Source organism: Gigantopelta aegis, chromosome 4, assembly GCF_016097555.1.
Source record: "Gigantopelta aegis isolate Gae_Host chromosome 4, Gae_host_genome, whole genome shotgun sequence".
Taxonomy (NCBI): domain Eukaryota; kingdom Metazoa; phylum Mollusca; class Gastropoda; order Neomphalida; family Peltospiridae; genus Gigantopelta; species Gigantopelta aegis.
The window spans coordinates 82,460,516-82,481,732 of NC_054702.1; positions in this window are offsets into that span (position 1 = coordinate 82,460,516).

The window sequence follows — 21,217 nt, forward strand, 5'->3', positions numbered from 1 at the left end:
TTTTCTCTCTAAGACTATATTATATTATCAACTGTTTGACATCCAGTAGCCGATGATTAATAAATGTAGCGGGTTTTTTCTCTAAGACTATATTATATTATCAACTGTTTGACATCCAGTAGCCGATGATTAATAAATGTAGCGGGTTTTCTCTCTAAGACTATATTATATTATCAACTGTTTGACATCCAGTAGCCGATGATTAATAAATGTAGCGGGTTTTCTCTCTAAGACTATATTATATTATCAACTGTTTGACATCCAGTAGCCGATGATTAATAAATGGTGCAGTTAAACAAAATAAACTTCAACCTTGTTTTTGCTTCTTAAGTCACATCACAAGTAATGGGCATTGCGACATGTCAGAGCATCTGTAGCGATAGGATACACAAACTTAAGTCACATCACAAGTAATGGGCATTGCGACATGTCAGAGCATCTGTAGCGATAGGATACACAAACTTAAGTCACATCACAAGTAATGGGCATTGCGACATGTCAGAGCATCTGTAGCGATAGGATACACAAACTTAAGTCACATCACAAGTAATGGGCATTGCGACATGTCAGAGCATCTGTAGCGATAGGATACACAAACACTGAGCTCAGAGCTGTGAGCTTTAATAATAGGAAGTGCTGCCTGAGGGAGAAACAAATGCATTCATGTGATAAAGAAATATGTTTAGTGTGGAGAAGGTAATAAAACTATTAATTCTCGTATGCGACTCGTCATCGATCACGGAACATAACATTTCACGTTTCGATAAAGTCCGGAAGATCTAGATGTGACCGATTAGCCCATGGGACCTCACACTTCCATCTCTTGCTTGGTACCGTTTTCCTCCTTCCAGTGGGCGGGACGTAGCCCAGTGGTAAAGCGCTTGCTTAATGTGCAGTCGATCTAGGATCGATCCTTGTTAGGTTATTTCTCGTTTTAGCCAGTGCACACCGACTGGTATATTAAAGGCTGTGGTTTGTACTATCCTGTCTGTTGGATGGTGAGTATAAAAGAGCCCTTGCTGCTAATGGGAAAATGTAAAATGTAACGGGTTTCCTCTTTAAGACTATATCAAAATTACCAAATGCTTCACACCGAATAGCCGATGATTAAAAAAATATATAATTGCTCTAGAGGTGTCGCTAATCAAAACAAACTTCTTTCTTTTCTTTTCTTTTTTGTCTTTTTTGGTGTCGCTCCTTCAACTGTTTTAACATCTGAAGGCATAAATATTCATAATAAGGCATCTCTGATATTTGATGAACAAAATTCATTCAATAATTCAAAAAGCAAGGGCGTAGCCAAATGAGAAGACCTGTGTCTCTACCTAAAATTAAAATTAATTGCCCTTTGTTTACAATTTTCACTGAAGTGCCCTTTTCAGGGATTTGGTTTATGTGCCCTTTTGCCTTTGGGCCCCTCCCTATAATATTCCTTGAGACCGCTCTTAAAATGTGCATTATTGATGTCTGATAATGAAAACAAAAACAAATTTCAGTTTGTCATTAATGGATAACATTAATAAATGAAAAGATAACGATATCCTAATATATTCAAACTTAATCATCGGCTGGAATAGTATGCCATCAAAATGGAAAGGAAACGGATAAAGAGTTACCTAAGTAACAAGTTACATATTTTATATTTTGACGTCCAGTATGAAAAACAACTGAAATTAACACTGTAATGATCGGCACGAATGTGTACTCGTGGAATTTCATTTAAAAATTAAATCGCACAAAACTGCCAATATGAAAGCGAAGACGTGTGAAGATAGGTCTAAAATTATTTTCATCTCTTACTTTTGTAACTAAAAATTTGCTGAATCTGTCAATTGTAACTAACATGTATGTTGAATCTATCAGTGTTATTAACTAATGCAATAAGGAAAGAAACTAATATTTAAAACGACTTAACTTTATTTCGATATCGTCATTTCAGCGCAGGCAACACAATCCTCCCTAGAGAAGACGGCGCCAATTAAAGCATCGTAGGCCTTCGTGTAGCTATAAATAAATGTTGCATAGTGTGAATTCATACTATTCCAACATTTTTATTACAATATTATTTTTGTTAATAAACAAAATTTCAATAATAATAATTTTACAAATAATTTTTAAATAATAATAAATAAATAAATACATAAATAAATAAATAAATAAATACATAAATAAAATTATTCTGTCAATCAGAAAGGACGACCTATGGTTTCAACATTCTAGCCCAAATATCTGCCACTGATGCAACAATGAGCCGTCGTTAAAAAAACAAACAAGAAAAAAAAACATAAATCCCATTCCTTTTAATTTAGAATCAAGGAATCCATCATATAAATTCAAATCTTTCAGCGCAGTTAACTTGTTCTGATAGCCTGTTGTGCCCAGACAACCAGGAATGATTTAATACGCCAGTTGTCTCCAGAGAGTTATCTCACCTTGGATACCCTCTATCTTTCTGACAGCTGGCCACAGACCACAATTAATTTCGCTATATGTTTCTATATAGCCTTAGTGGCTATAACATTTTTATTAATATCAGCAGGCCCGTGGATTCTTGTATGTACCTGTGCCTGCCTGGGGGACACACAGCCTGAAAAGGACAACCCCTGTTGTCCAGCTCTTTCTCCCAGCATATTGGTTTAAACAGACACACCCTCTAAACCTGGCCGGAGTACAGCCATTTTACACAAAAAGCACTACTTCGGCAATGGGAATTGCTTTAATTGGCAGACAGAAGATTCGTTTCGAAAAATTATTAAATTAAAACTATTTTGAAAGCGACTAGAAAACTGGAATATAAAATCACCACAATTTTACAAATTGAAATATCTTTCAGTGGTTGTTTTGTTTTGTTACTTTGTTTTAAACGGTTATTTGTTTTGCTATATTTGTGTATGAGTATTAGCTGTTTTGAATTAATATAGCTATATATAGTTATTAAAAGCAAATGTTTACTTCAAAAACGCATATATTGATTGCTATTCATAAAAAAATTACATCGGGAGTCGAAACCCTCCCCCCCCCCCCCCCCCCCCCCGCTTAAACAAATGTTGTTTTCTTTTCAATATATTTTCCAGGGAAGCATACCTCGATCCGACTATAATCTTCGCTAGCCACAGTCTAGACATACGCAACACCCCCACTCCCCACCCCGCCACCCCACCCCCACCCCCCGCATAAAGTCCTGTACACGGGCCTGAGCAGTTCAAACCGGTTTACTCATACCACAATCCATAGACATAATACACTTTCTCAAGCATCCACTTCTTACATATGTAAAATTAATTAACATATAAGTGCACGCCCATCACAGAATATCACCATTCAAAAAACTATTGACTAAAACCTCTTAAAACATGAATACACTTGAGGAAAAAACCTTGTTCACGACCTCGGCCCCTTCACCAGATCATGTACATACAACTCATCCAGTGTATACCCACCTTTAAAATCAATATGAAATTATGACTAACTAATGTTCCGGGAGAATCAAAACTTGTATGGACAGACGGTCACCGCCGGGCTCCTTTTAAATGATTTACTATCGATTTATTCAAATTTATATCAAATTTCGCCGCTATTAAAAAGAAACGCATTAAGATAAAGAAATGACGTGCAACTCAAACAGCCAAAAGCAAGATATACTATGCAAATCCAACTCCACCCATACCACCCTTTAGCGATACATCGTTTAAATTAGTATTCAACAGCAAAAGGCATGTGCAGTTATAACCATAATATGCCGTGCATAAAAGATTTTGTCTGAAGTAAAACAATACAAAAAAGTGAAAGATTTAACTAAAGTTAAAGTTTTTATATCAATTTATGAGGAAACATTTTCAACATTGAATATTTTGTAGACTATTTTTTGTTATGTTTGGGGAGTTTTGACGTAGGCTACATCTTTTCATTTTTCAGTTGACGTTTATTTGCAGCTTTCTTTCTGTCGTATAATAAGTGTGGTTATTGTTTCTGCAATGTCTACTATGTAAAATTAACTAACACCCCCCCCCCCCCCCCCCCCCATACGCTTTAACCGCTTTGGTGTTCACATTGTCCATCAACATTTTGCATACTATAGTTTAAAGGTGAATTCTCTTAATCTAATGTTGACGACAATGCCTATGTGTCGGAAAGAAATAGAGCCCATGTATAACTTGTGCTCAATCATTTTGTTGAAAGCAATAAAGTATGTTTTCAATCAGTGTCATTGCTAGACCTGCTGAGCATATAAACTAGAAAGGAGGCGGGGTACAGACCAGTAGCAAAGCGCTCGCCTGGTGCGTTGTCGATTTAGGATCGATCCTCTTCGGTGGGCCCATTGGGCTATTTCTCGTCCCAGCCTGTGCACCACGACTGATATACCAAAGGCCGTGGTATGTGCTATCTTGTCTGTGGGATGGTGCATATAAAAAATTCCTTGGAACTAATGGGAAAATGTAGCGGGTTTCATCTCTAAGACTATATGTAAAAACATTACCATATGTTTGAAATCCAATTGCCGATGATTATTAAATTAATATGCTTCTGTGGTGTTGTTAAACAAAACAAACTCATTTCCGCTGGACTTAGCAGACGAGAAAAAGAGCTATAAACCAGAAATGGGGTGATGTAGCTTAATAGTAGGGCGTTCGCCTTGGAGTCTCAGAGAGGAAACCCGCTACATCTTTGCATCAGTATGGGATTTTTATAAGCACAATCCCACAGATAGGATAGCATATATCACGTCCTTTCATATACCAGTCGTGGTGCACTGGCTGGAACAAGAAATAGCCTAATGGGCCCACCGACTGGAATCGATCCTAGACCGACCGCGCATCAAGCGAACGCTTTACAACTGGGCTACGTCTCGCCGAACATTAAATTAAATTAAATTAACAAAGACTTAAGAGATAACTAGACGAAATTGCTTCGTCTTAATAAGTCAGACTCTTCCTACCTCCTCGAAAACAAGGACTAAATTCATTTAACTTGTTTTCCTCTTCTTTTAAAAAGCTTGTTGTCAAGGGACTTTTTGTCAGACAGGAATGGCATGGAGAAGATGTCTACCCTCTTTCCTCCTGACGAATTACTCTCGTTCTGTTGGCTTCAGAATAATTTTGTTACACCCCATAAGCTTCTATGTCGGCTTTTTGCTGAGTTGGCGGAACTGGTATCATTTACTGAAGCCTTGATCAGTGTTCTCGTAATGTTGGTACCGCTTGCCTGTCTTATGGTTAGGGTTTTTAACTGGAGAGAAGACATAAACAGGAGCCAGATTTCCCAAGACGACCAAACCTGTGTATTATTGGGCAATGTTTGTGTTCAACTGGAGCGCTGATAGTGTTACAGGAAGCATTAAACCTGCTAGACGTTTCTCTTATCGGTAGTCATCAGTCACATTTATCCACGTTCATTTATTCATTTCAACTTATTTTCGTGCTTATACCAAATTAAGGTTCAAGCATGCTATTGTGGGAAAACACCTCAGTTAGCTGGGCTGTCTGTCTAGAACAATGGTTGGTTGTTAGTGGTTAGTGAGAGAGACGTCTGTGTAGTGGCCTTACCCATTGACACCATTGAGTCGTTAAACTTGCTCTGTGTGGGAGCAACGGCTTAACCACAACACCACTGAGGCCGGTTTTATCCACGCATCGAGAATGGAACTATAATAATATTAGCTGAGGTGGGGGGTTTTGGTGGGGGGGGGGTTTTTTTTTTTGGGGGGGGGGGGGGTGGGGCGGGTGTTTTGTTTTGTTTTGTCTTGGTTTTTTGTGGGTTTTTTGGAGTGGGGTTGGGAGTGATGTTTCTTTTTCTGTGTATTTTTTTTAAGTTCCTCAAATGTATTAATATTTTCTTGACAATTATTGACTCTTTGTGTTTAATTAACATTTTATGAATGAATGTTTAACGACACCCCAGCACGAAAAATACATCGGCTATTGGGTGTCAAACTATGGTAATGCAAATAAATAAAGTGATGATCAACATCAATATAAAAATTTAAGACTTAAAACAAAAACAGTGTTAAAGAACTGTGCAAAAACACAAATATCACAGAATTTTACGGATACTGAATTTTACTCAAAACTTAAATTTTGTGCTGTATTGGCCATTCTCAAAGAGAATGTTACACCCCTGCACCACGGTGAGGTTACAGCACACGCAGGGGAATTAACATTTTATAGTCCTTCCCACAGTGTACTATGGAATTTATTACAAGTTATTTATTTCTGAGCCGGTTAATTTCTAAATTGCACACAAAAATTGTATTTTCCAAAACACCATTTCTTTTTACGTCAAGCCAAACTAAAATTATTTACACACACACACCCCACACCCCCCCCCCCCCCCCCCAAAAAAAAAAATAAAAAAAAAAAAAAAACCTTTCGTTAGAGGATGGGTCCACCAGTAAAATTATATTTTACATAGAGATTAATATATGAGTGGCCGTTAAATATCATTTATCTCACAACGAGTTGTTTTAAAATGTATCTAAAGAGCGAAAGCGAATTTGATACGTTTTTAAACAACGAGTTGTGAGATAAATGGTATCTAACAGACACGAATGTATTATTCTATTGCTTACATATCCTTAAAAAAAAACAGGTTTTAAGCTAATTTTAACATCTTTTTCGACTAAAAGTTATTTACAGCCGTTGCACTTGTAGCTGACTTACGCGTCACAGACACACAATTGCCATGTTAACTATACGTCACAGTGTAATCGATTTCCACCGTGCTGGGGGGTTTGTTGTGTCTTTTTTGTTGGACATATGACATTGGTGATCTGGTCATCACCTGGAAGCAGCCAGTCGTATGTCTTGAAATTATTAACACACGTACGAGTGTAAACAACTATGTCTTATCAAAATAACGCATGGTGTTCTCACCAACGGGTGTGCAAGAAAATTCTTTATTACGTTCTTCACAACTGGTCGTACAACTGTGCACAATAATTCATCTATTTATTTATTTATGATGTGGCAGTTCCTCTTGCGTGTATTTAATTAGTTCATTGATGTTTTTCTGCCATACCCAATAGTCAACGTTTTTTTGTTGGTTCGTTCGTTTGTTCATCCGTCCATTCATTCATTCATTCATTCATTCATTTATCAATTCATTCATTTTAGCGTATATTGTTTTAACGAATCGTTGTTTTCTATTTTCTTAATAGAACTTCTTCTAATCAGTGATGTACAATCACAGATCACTAGAATGGGCATGCGTATCGACGAGTACACGCCCACTGTATTCAGCATAAATTACAAAAAGAAACGCCTATCTTTTCGCGGCATTACCTCATGGCATTAAATGCGTTTTTGTCGCATCTGACATCGATGTTTCACATACTGGGAAAATTTAAACACGGTGTAGGTTATTTTACAGGCGCAATAATGTCAAGACTTTTAGTTTTCTTTATACTTCCTCCTTGCGGACCAACTGTAGTCAGTTTATAAGAGCCGTAGTTTACTTTTTACGAGAGGGAGTATTATCTATTTTATTATAAAACAAAAGCGTCGGACGGTGCCAGCAGCTCATGGAGCAAAACGGTTATACGCATTAAAACATAACGAATATAGTTATTGTAAAGAGTTATGATTGGGACGCATCCACCTACTTTTCTTCGCAAGTCATGGCTTGTAAATATGCCCCCTAGCCGACCTGTTGAATCTGTCTAGTTCTGGATTTTGCTAAAGTATTGTGGGAAAAATTCTATGAAACCCTCCTTTTTTAATTCCAAAACCATACTGCCTCTGCCTGCTTTCGCATTGTACGTCTGTTCGCTACACCTTCAAGGAATTACATGATTTAATCTTGTTCTATTAACACTCAACTCGTTTTTCACAGGCTCATCGATTATAGGAAACATCAGTGAGGTCACGTTAACACAATTTTGATTAACACCAGGGGCACATTTAGTTTTCAAATTCAACAAATCCATTTAAAACTTTAGAAGATTCCACAATAATGTTAGAGAAGCATTAATTGAACATGTAGAAGGCTGTATTTTTTTTTTTAAAGCACGCTGGTCTTATATGCGTGGGCACTAAACATGTCAGTAGAATGATGGTGTCCAACCTTTTGAGCAGTTCTTTTTTCAAACTTGGTGAACTGTCAGAACAATTGTCAAAGTGGATTAATGGATGACATGGTAGCTGCTGGCGTGCAGACAATGAACATGTTCAGTGAAAATATGTAGGCTTAATTATTATATTGCGTTTATGCTGTTGTACTTTTGTTGTGTTTTGTTTTGTTTTAATGTGTTTTTCGTTCTTTTTTTTTTTTTTTTTTTTTTTTTTTTTTCTTTTTTTTTTTTTTTTTTTGGGGGGGGGGGGTGTCTTGGGGAGTTAGTTGTATGTTGAACGGTTACCGCCTGATTATATGCAGTTGCGGTTCAAGCAGCCTGTCCGTGGCACATCAGGCGCGTGTGCATAGGAGTTTTGTGGTCGAACAACTCTCCGCTCCAATAACATTTTGTTTGTTTTTTTCCCATGTATTTTGTACAACCGCTCAATTTCCTACACACATCTCAGTGATATGAACTGAATGTCCTACACAGTGGGTTAGTTGTTAGCGGTTAGTGAGAGAGAAGTCGGTCTAGTGGCCTTACACCTACCAAATGAGTCAACAACACTCAGTACCTACGAATTTTAAATCCGGTGACTTAACCATTTCCAGTATGGAGCTCGCCACGGTACTTTAAAACGTGTCTCTCTCCCCTGTTTGATTTGAAGTTACTTTTTATTTTTATGACTAACTGATGACAACTGTTCAAGTTGTATACTGCCATATGTATAACAGCAAAATAAAGCAATGCTTTGGCATACGGGTGGCTACGGGTGGTCAACCACTGTCGATTTTTTTTGCAAGGTAGTTGTCACGAGAGAGTACTCTAAAACTAGCAGTCACATAGCCCTCTTGATCTTGTTGTATTTTTCACAGAATATATATTCTGACATAGAAATTGTAATGAATTACACGGAGTAAGTAATGATGGTGTGCAAAATGAACTCGAGTACTCAAAGGTCGAACTCGACCCGGACCCGAGTCCCCGACACTTACACTAGATGATAATGAGACTAAGGAATAAAGTGAAATAGCATTATGCATCTTAATTACAGCGCTGAACATGGATGCCAAATCATGCCATTGTTATACATTCCACACATTCGACTTTTGTTTTCCCTCCATGTCTCATAGCTCTATAATCTAACCAGCGGCAAGCATATGGAAAAATGATCTAAAAATATATAATTAAATGAGAGTACTCTTCCTTACACGGGTACTCGAGTCCTGTGGACGGTCTCGAGTCTTGCTAGACTCGGCCTGTGCCCGAGTACTCGAGTACTCGTGGAGGCCCTAGTCCAAATGTGTGATAATCCATGTTCTGCTGTACAAGAGATACTGTTGAGAAATAGGCGTGTCGTGCTGTGTGATTTATTCTCCACTTTGTGGGCGTACACGCCTCGCCAGATTCTCGATACGCCTGCCATTCCCAGTGGTCTCTCATCCCACGTCATTGAATTGAAGATTTTCTAGTATGTAAATATATTGCTGGACAGAAATATGGGATCACAGAAAGGCTGACAGCAGAGAGTGGCTGCAAACAAATCCTTCACCCATGGTTTCACGACGTTAGCCGTGTTACACTCAATAATAATTCCATAGTACTTAGTTCCACAATATATCTTTTTATTATATACAGACAGTACTATGCTAGTGGTGAATAAAATTTGGTGTCCCTTATTCCCTAACATTGCTGTTTGTCATCTGGGACAATAAACAAAAAGTGTTCCCTTATTTGTTTTTCTCAGGACAGATAATAAAACTTCAATGAATGAATGTTTAAAGACACCCCAGCACATAGATACACATCGGCTACTGGGTAATGAAATTAATAAATGAATGAATGAATGAATGAATGAAACAGTGAATGCATGGATGAACTGATTAGTGACTGGCGCGATCCAGAATTTTGTAACTACATGTATTCTGGATGTATGAAAATTCGGAACACGTCAACTGATCAGTTGAAATGATAAATCATTTACTCGTCTCGAAATGAGATTTGAACATTTTAAGTTGTGGAATGCCAGACGAATTTATAGTTGATTGTACACTCAGACATAAACTTCACAAGACAAAATGAGAAAATTACCATTTCAAATACGAGATTAAAGGGACAAGCCTGAGTTTTCAGCCCTATCAAGACTTCCGTTTGCCCCCCCCCCCCCCCCCCAATAAAATAAACACATCCTGGGGGGTTTCCTGTTTTTAAAACACTATCTTACATATAAAGCATTACACGGATAAATACATTTGGAATGACCTGTGGTCGACTTATTTCAAATTTCGTTTGACCGTTGGAAGAAATAATAAATTCATACGTACAAAACATTAAAGCCATACTGTCACAGACCACTGACCTGTTTCATGGCCTAACAAAGTATTACTTAAAATATATATATATATTTGATTTGTCCCTAAAGGTACTTTATTCAACCATCTACGTAACCACCATACTCCACTTATTAATGATATTTTGTAAAAATAATTGAATTATGGCAATGGTCCATAATTCAAAAACTAACATTGCTGAGAGGGTTGACATGGATTTTACTCCATCATGATGTAGTCAAAGTGATGCAATAGTTAGATTTGGTCTGTAAAAATTAATGTAATTTTTATTTATTATTCATTAAAAGAGAAATAAGGTCCTTAAATATGTGACAGTGTGCCTTTAAGATGTCCAGAAATGTATTAGCTATAGAGATATTCATATCCTAATCAAGAAACTGTAAATAAATTGTCAGTTTAACAATGTAAAAATATTGTATTTGTCAAAATGGCTACAAAACCAGGATAGTCCCTTACGTTTTAGACATAAATATATAATGGTGTGTGTGTGTGTGTGTGTGTGTGTGTGTGTGTGTGTGTGTGTGTGTGTGTGTGCGCGCGCGCGCGCGCGCGCGCGCGTGTGTGTGTGTATGTGTGTGTGTGTGTGTGTGTGTCATTTGCAATTTGTTTTATTTTAATAACATCTCATTTTATTTATTTTTACTTTGATTGTCGTCATTATATCCAGTTAAAGTTCATATACGCTGCAACTACAGCTGTCTAAGCGGTCCGTCCTTCTGAATAAATGAATGAATGAATGGTTAACGACACCTCAACATAAAAAAATACACCTTGGCTATTGAGAGTCGAACAAAGGTAAGTAAATAAGAATATGAATATGATCTGTCAGTCCATGACACTGGTTTAATGGTCAGTTATTAGTGATAGGAAAATCGGTGTACGAGCATTTCAAACAGCAACTAAATTTTGAAAATTATCTTAATATTATTCCTGAAAAATTATGGACCGTTATGATAAAATTTAGGACTTCTAACCATTATTATCCATATGATTCAACATAACCGAGTTAATAATAATCATACGAAGCACACGTGTAATAACAAGTGTAATGACGTAATTTTGGAAAGCGACGTCATAACATGACGTTGCTTCTACAGTTGTGGCTGGGAAACTGGGAAACTCTTTTTACGTGCCCCTATCCACAGAGGTTCAGGCAAGCCCACCACGGATTTAGCCTCTGGCTTCGCCAGTGACTAACTCCAGAGCAGGGGGGGGGGGGGGGGGGTAAGTTTGAGGTGGGCGGAATTTGGAATAAAGCCATTTAGTAAGGTCGACGCGAGCGCGGACCAAATAGCAGACACTTCGTAAACTTGAAGTACACCGAGTGGGAGCCGTGCTCTGATTGGCTGAATTTCGATTCCTCGGTGAAGCCTGTATTTTACCTAAGTCTACAAAGAGTAACTGCATCCAAAACATGTCCGGACTCTAAAATTTAACCAAAAATAGTTAAGACTGCTCAGCCAAAAGGTTTTTAAGGTGATTGTGAGCAATTGAACGGGCGCCAAAATAAAATGCGTTAGACTATTTATAAAAAAATAAACATAAGAATTTAGAACTGCTTCCAAAACGTTTAAAGTCTAACTAGCCCAAAAAAAGAGGTTGTTACCTGTCCTAGGAAAGGTTGTAAGCGGGGATGTCGTCACGGAGAGGCGATGAATAGGGACGAGTCCAGATGGGTGAGGGCGTACCGGTTTGCGGACTTGGCGATGCTCTCGGTGATTGGACGGTAGTCATCCCCGGCAACGGTCTTGATGACGCGGTGGATGGTCGGGTTGTCCATTTCATCGAGAAGCATCCCTTGGTTGAAAAGTCCCTTCCGGCGAACGGTAAGGCAGATCCCTCGCCCATCGTTTATCGTGATCCTACGCACCGAGAACTCTCCCTCAGTTCGTGGCAGAGGTTGGTAGGACTCCGGAGTCGGTCCACAAAGGAGCTGACGGACATCCCCAATGTTGGTCTTGACCAGCCTGGAGTAGCGTGTTGGGAGCTTGCCGGCCTGCAGTGACCAAGGTTCTTCAGGGGGCTGGTCGTTCACTGGAGATGATGTAGGTGGGGGCGGTTGTATCGGCGGACTTGGCTTGGCTGTCTGGTCGCCTGGTGACACCATCGCCTTTCGTTTTCCAATGAGTACCAGTCGGGCCTGGGTCTCTACAGCGCCACTCTTCCTGGGTGGGGGTGGCATCGCTGGAATCCCGGGGGTTGAAGTAGTCGGAGTTGTTGGTGGCGACTCCATCTGGGCCTGGTTAGGGACCGTGTCCGCCACTGGCGGGTCGACGACTGTATCCTGCAAAGCTGGATCAGCTGGCCTCGCTGGTATTGACTTGGGCTTGGGGGGTTCAACGGGAAAAGTCGCCGCCGGTAGTTGAGCTACCGGTTTTGACCTCCCCCGGTCCGCCCCTGGCGCGTCCGTCTTCCTCCTCCTTCTCCTCCTAGTTGGTTTCTTTACCGGGTCGCCGTACACCAAAGTCACGGTTGCCCGTGACCCGGTGTACGCGACGCGGTACTCCAATAGCACTCCATATGTTGTTATGAGTCCCCCCAGGTGGGGGGGGGGGGGGTAACTCCAGAGAGCATGAACATACGTCCTGCTTCATCGTAACAAGAATTAGGAATGCAAGAATCGACTGCAAAAATCGATTGCAAGAATCGACTGACAGTTGTGGCTGAAACATTTTGAGTTGGGTCTTGTTATTTATAAAGAAAACAACAATTATAATATGGATAATAAAGAAATTATTACACTCGCGTGTGAGTCGTACTGGTTTTACGAAACGCGTGTCAGGATTCATGTACTACCCTCGCTCTCACTCGGGCAATACACAAATCCTGACACTCGTTTCGTAAATTCAGTATGACACACAAGCTCGTATAATAATCTCTATTTATTTACCTGTTGAGACTGGACGTTGGAATACAATTCTATTAGATGATAGACTACTTGTGATGAAAACGATATAGGAGACGAATTTCATTATTTATTTGTATGTAGGGTTTTTTCAATAATACCCGGAAATAATATTTACGTCCATATTATTATATCCGACCAAATATATATAAATTTAGAGAACTTATGAGCAGTAAAAGAATAAGCACACTAAAAAAATAGCTAAATTCATGAATATTACTTTTCAAGTATTTAAACGCCCATAACAACAACAATACCCAACAACAATCACAATTACCATACTTTAACCAGCTAATGAAACTAAAGGTCAACATACAACTATACTTGATATATTTTAAATCGTATTACATTATTTTACGTATTTAGTGTTAATTTATGAAACTTTATTATTTTTGTTTTATTATTATCATTTTTACATCAAATTATATACGTTTATAAAAATTGAAATGCACTAAATATTTATATCTATATATTGTAATATCAAGAATTGTAAAGTACACAGCTGTAACTGAAATATTCTGAATAATTATATTTTACAATATATCTCTACTCTGTTACATGGCGGAATGTATCTATATTGTTAATACACATATCTCTATAATGTAATACCATGTATCCATATTGTTAATACACATATATTTATAATGTAATGCCATGTACTGTATTTGTAGTTGTATTCATACATGTACCAAGCAATGTATTCCTATTGTTTGTACCCTCCTGTAAACCATCTTGTTCCTCTTACGCCGTGCATAACGGTCTGAGTGTAATAAACTTCTGTTCTGTTCTGTTTACAACTTCCTTTGAAATCGTTAAAACTACACGGCTAATACCTGGTTGAATTTATATTGTTTCATTTTCAAGCTATTTCCAATGCTATTTAATTTCCACATTTTGTTGGTGTCATCAATAACTCAGCCATTGTAGGTTTTTTATGTGGTTGAATTTCCGAAAACTTAGCTATAAAAATGGTATCACTGTGGCACTGATTAATACCGGCGTATTCCACACTCCCACAAAAACAAAATGTGTTTGTTGTTTTTGTTTGTTTGTTGTTTATAGTGTGTGTGTTTTAAAGGATGGGTATGTTCTTCTTTTCTTTCTAAAAGGGAACAAAACATTATTTTAATGAATATATAAATATTAATTAAATTAATTTCCTTTCTTATTTAATTTCTATGCAGTATTGATCATTTTATTTGTCACAAATCAGATAAACACAGTACGGAATACTATTAATGAAAAAGAACGCCGCGTCGTTTCTATCAGTTAGTTCACAAATGATATCCTAGTATTATGAAGGAATCATTATGCAGAGAAACGGTCTTGATCACGGGCAATGGCTTTAACGTTCAGATGTCTACTAAATATGTTCATGGTATGATTACGTGATGCGTGACATGACAAACACCCCTTCCCTCACCCATAACATTTCCTAATGCAAAATATATTAATTTGCATAAATACAAGTATATGTATAGTACTTCTAACTTCTAAATTCTAACTTAACTTAAATAGATGTTTTTGAAATTAAAAAAGAAAATTCAAATTCTTTTGTAAAACAAGGCCATGGGCATCAAGTCAAATTTTAAAACGAACATAATGCCTAAAATCGGCAGATTCATCACAGAAAGAAAGAAGTGTTTTATTTAACGACGCACTCAACACATTTTATTTACGGTTATATGGCGTCAGACATATATTTGGTTAAGGACCACACAGATTTTTTTAGAGGAAACCCGGTGTCGCCACATAGGCTACTCTTTTACGAAAGGCAGCAAGGGATCTTTTATTTGCGCTTCCCACGGGCAGGATAGCACAAACCATGGCCTTTGTTGAACCAGTTATGGATCACTGGTCGGTGCAAGTGGTTTACACCTACCCATTGAGCCTTGCGGAGCACTCACTCAGGTTTTGGAGTCGGTATTTGGATTAAAAATTCCATGCCTCGACTGGGATCCGAACCCAGTACCTACCAGCCTGTAGACCGATGGCCTGCCACGACGCCACCGAGGCCGGTATTCATCACAGAGGTCAGTTCCTGTTTTGGGAGTTACAATTTTTATGGTCTTGGCAAAAACAATTAGCAGGTTCAGTGCAGGTTCTGGGGTCACCGTCACACATACAGACACACTGACACATATACCTTGGGTGGGTGGGGTTTTTTTGGGGGGGTTGGGGGGGGTCTAGAGACATTAAGCTGACCAATTAAATGTTCTACACTAAAATACAATAAATTCTGCATTAATTATATTCATTTGTTAAACAATGGATTTTACGGGGCACTTCGGATTCACGTGTGCAGTCCCTCGAGGGTAGTACTTATGTATGGTTAAACTGAAATATTAAACTGAATTAAACTGAACTAAATTAACCTCGCGAACATTTCTCGAATAGTCTTATTAATATGCATTGGCATAGCCGGTGGAGGGTGGGGATATGGGGCCATATCTTCGCCCCTATCTTATATATTGGCCTGTCTTAAAATCTTAACAGGATTTACTAGTGTGGATGTTTGCTTGGGTGCTCAATGCATTCGTCGCACTATAAAAGACGGACCGACCTCGGTGGCGCAGTGGTTAAGCCATTGGACTACAGGCTGGTAGGTACTGGGTTCGGATCCCAATCGAGGTATGGGATTTTAAATCCAGATACCGACTTCAAACCCTGAGTGAGTGCTCCGCAAGGCTCAATGGGTAGATTTAAACCACTTGCACCGATCAGTGATCCATAACTGGTTCAACAAAGGCCATGGTTTGTGCTATCCTGCCTGTGGGAAACGCAAATAAAAGATCCCTTACTGCCTATCGTAAAAGAGTAGCCTATGTGGCGACAGCGGGTTTCCTCTATAAAAAAAAACGTGTCAGAATGACCATATGTTTGACGTCCAATAGCCGATGATAAGATTAAAAATCAATGTGCTCTAGTGGCGTCATTAAATAAAACAAACTTTCCTTTATAAAAGACGGGCTATGCGAGTGCTAACGTGATAATTTTTTTATGCATTTTTAAATTTCTCCCAATATGCTGGAGGCATGATCCCAACCAGGGGCAGATCCAGGATTTTGAAAAGGGATGGGTTCAAAAATTATAAAAAGGGCAACACTGAGTTTGCCAAAGGCAAACGAATCAAGATCCCGAAGGGAGTTAGATATAAAGGGGGTCTAGGGGGCGTGCACCCCCATGAAAATTTTGAAATATAGATGCCTAGAGACGCGTTTTCGAGGAAATATAGTGTTGTTTTGCTACTGTTCTGTTTCGAACATTTTGTGTAATAATTTGTGAAGTTTACCAATTATATATGTGGTCATATTTGCAGTTATAAACAAGAAAAACGTTTTGCAATCCTAGCCTGATTGCAGTTATAAAACATAAACAGGAGTAAAATTGAAAAAACATTTCAGGGATACTTACCAATCTAGCTACTATAAACTGATTTTTTTTAAATTATATGGTTTAAATAAAAATTAGAATTTAAATAATTCTAAAATATTTTAATTCTATAATGTTCTAGCTTTTCACACACCAACCTTTCTATTTCCAGAAGGCCATATTTTATTTTTTAGCACACACATTTCTTTTGGCCTGCTATTTAAAAACAAAACAAAAACAGGTCGTATTTATTTCCTTATTTCAAGCCCTGCCTTTGTCAGATTTGATATTAAACTCTTTCTTTTTTCAGTGAACAAATTATAATGTTCTTTTAATTAATAATATACCAGTATAGTATTAGACTTGGGTGGTATTTATTTTACAGATTGTGGTCGAACGAGATTTTAACGTTTTTAGTCTATAAAATTATTAATCATTCTGATTAGAGTATATGTATTGTAACACAAAGAAACAACTTTTAAAATAATAATCTGGAATACACTCCATACACAAATGGGAGCCCGTACGCCTAGTTAACTATTAGCTATTTATATATATATTTAAGAATTGACCGTAGTTATTTTTTGGTTCATGCAAGTATGAACCGAAAAAACGATGTGCACACTGTATGAGTCCGCGTAGTGTGAACATCGTTTTTTTTCGGTTCATACTTGCATGAACCAACAAATAATTGCGGTCAAATCTTATAATTAAATTATTTGAATCAGGTGATTTTTGTAAATGACGTCATTTCCTCAAACTTCGCTCTGACCAGTCTGACTTCGCTGTGCCAGTCACCGTAAGGTGAAATCTGTGTCGCCTTTTTTAAAAATAGTCATCACTTCCAATGTACACATAACGGATGAATGGCGAGGAACTTGAGGAGCACCTATTCATAGATAATAATTAAGTGTGAAGTGTCTGAGAGTTTGAAAAGAGACTGGCGCAAAAAAATCATGCGACAGGCTCACAGATACCGGTAGACTGTCTAGCTCAGACCACATCCGTGTCTGGCACTAATAGTTGCCTAAATGTGCTACTGACTGTTGAAGCGTATTGTCAGGCGAATGTGCTGGAAACTGTACAAGGGTGGAGATCTAGACTAAACTGGATCCCCAAGTCGCTAAACTTAAGCGACCAGGGTAAATCCTTTAAAACACACACACACACACACACACACACACACACACACCCGCTTGACCGTGGTAGATTAATCTACTAGGACAATACTCTGCATGGAGTAGTTATTAAATGAAATGAGAAGACAAATTTGTGAGAGAACGAATTCTAAACGGTTAAATTAGTACTGTTCAATTACATTACATTATTTCTAAAGAAGACGACATGCGGAAAAGTTTTTAAAAAACGACTATAGAGTGCATATCCATCAATTAGCAGTACAGACGGTAAACAAACAAACAAATAATAATAATAATAATAATATAAATTAAAATACAAATTGTAGAAGTTGCACCTATATTAAGATAACTTCTTTTTGCGTATTTTATTTTTTTAGTCTCCCTGCTGTTAAAAACTTCGCCCTCTCTAAAGTTTGAGAGAGAAGTGACTTCGCTCAATAATTTTGACCTCACGTGAGGCCAATATATACAATTAGCTGTCCTCTAACCTTTTCACCATATATTTCCATCATTCTACCCACAATGTTAGCAGTTAACAGTCGTCATTATCCATGCATGTACATTTTACATTTATACATATTTAAAATAAACATTCTTATAAATGACAAATAGCGATTCTGTTTGCACATTTCTGAAGTTAAGCTCTCTTCAGAAGAATGTACGTAACTTATCGCTTTGACATCAATAATCATATTAAGCATTGTTGACGTCACCGTCAAAGGGATGTTGACGTTTTCATGGTAACGTTTCCGGCAATTTTCGTAACTTGACGGAAAACGTTGAATGGAATGAATGGAATGAATGGTTGTTTAACGACACCGCAGCATAAAAAATAGAGATCGTCAAACAAGGTAAGTACATTAATATAATTATTTCCATTTAAATTGACCGGCCTCGGTGGCGTCGTGGTTAGGCCTTCGGCCTACAGGCTGGTAGGTACTGGGTTCGGATCCCAGTCGAGACATGGGATTTTTAATCCAGATACCGACTCCAAGTCCTGAGTGAGTGTTCTGCAAGGCTCAATGGGTAGGTGCAAACTGGTTCAACAAAGGCCATGGTTTGTGCTATCCTGCCTGTGGGAAGCGCAAATAAAAGATCCCTTGCTGCCTATCATAAAAGAGTAGCCTATGTGGCGACAGCGGGTTTCTTCTAAAAAAAACAGTGTCAGTTTGACCATATGTTTGACGTCCAATAGCCGATGATAAGATAAAAAAATCAATGTGCTTTAGTGGCGTCGTTAAATAAAACAAACTTTACTCTTTTTTTCCATTTAAATTGAAATTGTATAATTATGTAAAACACAGTGTAAATGTTGTGGGAAAGTTTTAAGTTTGTTTTATTTAACGACACCATTGGAGCACATTGATTAATTAATCATCGGCTATTGAATGACAAACATTTGGTAATTTTGACATGTAGTCATCATAGGAAACCCGCTACATTTTTGCTAATGCAGCAAGGGATCTTTTATATGCATTTCCCACAGGCAGGAAAGCAGATAGCACGGTCTTTGTCCAGTTACGGTGCACTGGTTGGAACGAGAGAAAAAATCCAATCAGCTGAATGGATCCACCGAGGTGGTTCGATCCTGCGACGTAAGCACCCCAAGCGTGCACTCAACCGACTGAGCTAAATCCCGCCCCTTGCTGTGGTGAATGTACAATAGCATACTTTACGATAATCAATATTTTAAAACTGTATAGAAATCAAAATGTTTTTGAAAATTCTAAATTAATTCTGGGTGGAGAATCCTTCTTTAATATAAATGAATGTATGAATGCTGAAATGCCATTGATATGAAATGTGTGTTAATGATCTGACATAGTACCATGGGCGTCGATCGGTGGGGGACAGGGGGGAAGCGTCCCCCTCACTTTTTAACGCCGGGGGACAATCTATATAAATGTCCCCCCCCCCCCCCCCCCCCCCGCACTTTTTCGTTTAGCAAAAGCAACAACAACAACAGCAACAACAAAAAACAAACCAAAAAAAGAAGCGACACACGACGTACTGTTTTTGGTCGGTTTTAAAACATAGACAACTATTTTGTTAAACTGTCAGACATCAACGTTTTGATTTGCAATTTGGATTTGTTTTCTTGAATTAAAAGTTTAACCATTAATGTGTAGCTTTGTTATTTTCATTCACATTCCTTTATCACACACACACTGTACGCACGCACACACGTGCGTGCACACACACACACACACAGTACACACACTCACAAAAACACTAATACGTACCCCCACCCCCCCCCCCCCACCCAACTTTTAAAGTCGGATTGACGCCCATGTGACATACGTGGAATACTATCATGGTGTCCGTCTACATCGGCGGGTGTAAGGCGCGGTTCTAAGATTTGTTTTTAATGGAGGGGGCCCAAAAGCCGTTCTTGTTTTTAAAAATATAATTTAAAGGTCCTTGACAGATGGTCGGGATAAGTTTGCATTTTGGGGGTATTCTGTAATATACATTGTTTGACCAAAAATAAGGGGGGGGGGGGGCGGGCCCTTTGGGGCCCCCGTCTGTATCCACTCATGGGTATCTATGATGTGTTACGAAATATAGCCTATAAGGAAAAAAGGTCGATTATCATTTCTAATTTAGGTGTTTGTTCAATTTGTTGAGAATGGACTGAAGAACAGAATTTTTAAAATGCAATATATGTCAGTAATATGTCTAGATGAATCAAACAGTATTTAGGGGTCTTAGCAGGTTTGTGATCAATAACCTTTTTCAAAAGGGGATCACGGGATCGTAATAAACATTCACCTATCTAACGCGGCCAGCGGTCACCTATCTAAAGTGGATCCAAAATCGCCAAAATACCTGTATTAAGCGGCCACAGTAAATGTTTACTGTTCTATAAAAGGGTTATTTTAAACAACACTGACAAACCGGACAATGTGGTGTCGTGTTTACGCCATCGGACATAAGGCTTGTAGATACAGGGTTCGCAGCCCGATAGGCCTACCGGTGTAAAGTGGTATTTTGACTTCCACCTAGGGCACCGGCCTCGGTGGTGTCGTGGTTAGGCCATCGGTCTACAGGCTGGTAGGTACTGGGTTCGGATCCCAGTCGAGGCATGAGATTTTTAATCCAAATACCGACTCCAAACTCTGAGTGAGTGCTCCGCAAGGCTCAATGGGTAGGTGTAAACCACTTGCACCGACCAGTGATCCATAACTGGTTCAACAAAGGCCATGGTTTGTGCTATCCTGCCTGTGGGAAGCGCAAATAAAAGATCCCTTGCTGCTAATCGGAAAGAGTAGCCCATGTAGTGGCGACAGCGGGTTTCCTCTCCAAATCTGTGTGGTCCTTAACCATATGTCTGACGCCATATAACCGTAAATAAAATGTGTTGAGTGCGTCGTTAAATAAAAACATTTCTTTCTTTTTTTCT